This window comes from Rhipicephalus sanguineus, chromosome 6, assembly GCF_013339695.2.
Source record: "Rhipicephalus sanguineus isolate Rsan-2018 chromosome 6, BIME_Rsan_1.4, whole genome shotgun sequence".
Taxonomy (NCBI): Eukaryota; Metazoa; Arthropoda; class Arachnida; order Ixodida; family Ixodidae; genus Rhipicephalus; species Rhipicephalus sanguineus.
The window spans coordinates 83,748,673-83,751,365 of record NC_051181.1 but is presented as its reverse complement, the minus strand read 5'-3'; positions in this window follow the sequence as shown (position 1 = coordinate 83,751,365).

Genomic DNA, 2,693 nt, shown 5'->3' with positions numbered 1-2,693 from the left:
CATTCAAACGTATCTATATATTTCGTTTTATAGGTGGCTGACCGGATTTTTGGGAAGCTCATAGAGTGACTTCGATCATTTTTGCCGAAGGTTAATACACCTCATAAAGAGTAGACGGGGTCGTGTTCCTAGCCACATGTGGAAGCAGGTTCCTCACTGCACATCCTTCCCGTATAAGGTATATCAAAATGTGCAGCAATCTCAGGTCACAGGAGTTCGCTAAAGCCATTAGTGCAGTCCACGAAGTCAAAGTTAATGGGTCCATTCATAACGAAAGGTGTTAACACTCGACACCATATGATATTCTTTGTCGAAAGGACTGTGCACGTCGTCGCATCAAGTTCCTGGTATCGCAAGGAGTATTTTGATAAACGTCTCGCGATGCAAGGGCAGTTCTCCTCTCTCGTCACACTTGCTCCCAACACAGAAGATAGGTCGCAAATTATTTTCGCCCCTATCGAATCATATAGGAATGCAAACTCGGACGTGAATTGACGGTGCCGACCTATAGGACTGCACGTCACTGAAGAAAAAGCGAGAAACTTGCTCACTGCAGACTTCGTGTTAATTAAGATGTTTCCATTGACACCTGGAGTGACACTCACTATAAAAAAAAGTAAAGAAAAAAAGATAGCCCATTTTATTGGCGCTCGAAGACGCTCGAATGGCTGAAAAGCACATACAAGACAGTTGGCTGTCGTCCCACGTTTTAATGAAGCTATAGGCTGCGGTAAGACGTTATTCGTGGCATCAAAGGTGAACGTTGCTCATGGGAAAGCTCAATGATTACTTGAGATGCGATGTCAAAAAAGCGGGTCGTATCGCTTACTTGCTTTCCAACTGCCGCGCAGCACCCATTGCGGTTACGTACAGATAGTTCGAGAAACGAGAGAGCAGCCCAGCTCGCCTTGTGACCTTTAACAGTTTTAGCAAGGTAAGGTTTCTCATCATTATCGAAAGCCACACGTTTATTGAACGAATGCGAGAGATGTGAAGATGCTAGCATTTCGGTGCGTTTGGTTAGCGTTTTGTGCAAGGCCACGCTATAATGCGAGAAGAAGGTTGCAGAAAAGAGATTCCTTTGTATTTTCTCGCCAAATCGTCATCGTTCTGTTCATAGCTTATTCACCACACATACGCCATAGCGGTGAAGCGATCACTCCGCCCAGGAACGTTTGCAAGTACTTGCTGCCGATGACTGGCTGTTACGAGTATGAGTAAATCAATGGGTTTCTCGGAGTTTTACCAGCCAAGAATTGCGTACGCTCTATTTCAAAAAAAAAATAATAATACATGTGTAATAATATTAGGCGTAGACGAATCTAACCAAGAAGCAGGAGGCAGGCATCAGAAAATATCCACACAAGCGACAACTTTTTTTAGCACATCCACGCAAGTCGGCAGAGAATCCCTTAAGCTGGCGTATCCACTCATGGTGAGCAAAACATTGCCGCGCCATTGAGAATTAGAATGTTTTAGTCAATACCTATAGCCATAGGCGACATCGTGTGCTCACTTTAGCTCGGCAACTTAGTTCTAGACGAAATTGGACATACCAACTAGCCCAAGCTGCTACCCTTAGTTCTAGAGACAAGTGCGCTGCCCGATGTACGAGTACATATTTGACAAACGTATAGCGTATTAGTGAAAAAGATATATATGTATATACATATATGTATATAGATGGTTATAAAACACGCGGCCCGGCCCGCACGTGTCTGTCCTCGCTCCATATTTTTTTTTTCTTTTAATTTTCTTAATAAGTATGTTCGTAAGCATTCAACCCGCAATGAACACCTCTCCGCACCAGAAAGGAACTTGGCGGGCAAGGCCAGCGGACGTGTTTCTCTTCGAGTGTTTTTGGCTTGAGGAGTGGCCCATGGTTGCAGAAGGTCGTGTTGCTAACCGCGAGAAAGAAGTCCACTTGACGACAGCGGTCGGTTTCAAGATCGGCGTCCAGATTTTAGTCCTTCTGGAGCTCGGTATCTATATGTTTCTGAAATTCCGACGCCAAAATCCACTTCAGCAATGACCCACATGTGAGACATAGGAAAGGACTTCTGTCAAATGAAAACGTTAGCTGACATTTCATTCGAGCCACCCCCCTCCTCCCTCTTCAACGGTCTTCACTGTCACGGCTGTTGTGGCACTAAATTTCGTCACTGCGGCCCACTAGCTGAGGTGAGTTTGGGACCCCTGATCTAACATTTTAATTCGCCAATATTTTAAACAATATTTACCAAGAGGGCAAGGAAATACTTATATCCTTACCCGCCGTGGTGGGGACCCCTGATCTAAAATTTCAATTCGGTAATAGTTATTTCCTTACCCGCCGTGGTGGACTACCGATTATGGTGCTCGACTGTTGACCCGAAGGTCGCGGGATAGAATCCCGGCCGCGGTGGCCGCTTTTCGATGGAGGCGTAATGCAAGAGGCCCTTGCACGTAGGTTTATGAGCACGTTAAAGAACTTCAGGTGGTCGAAATTTCCGGAGCCCTCCACTACGGCGTCTCTCATAATCATGTCGTGGTTTTGGGGCGTAAAATGCCAACATTTACTATTGCTAATATTTGCTGTGATTCTTTACAGGAAGCATGTGCGCCTTGAATAGAGTGACTGTCACACTAGTGATCATATCACTCGTAGTTACGACGTGCGCTAGAAAGGTGCGTATTCTTATATGTCGCAACTT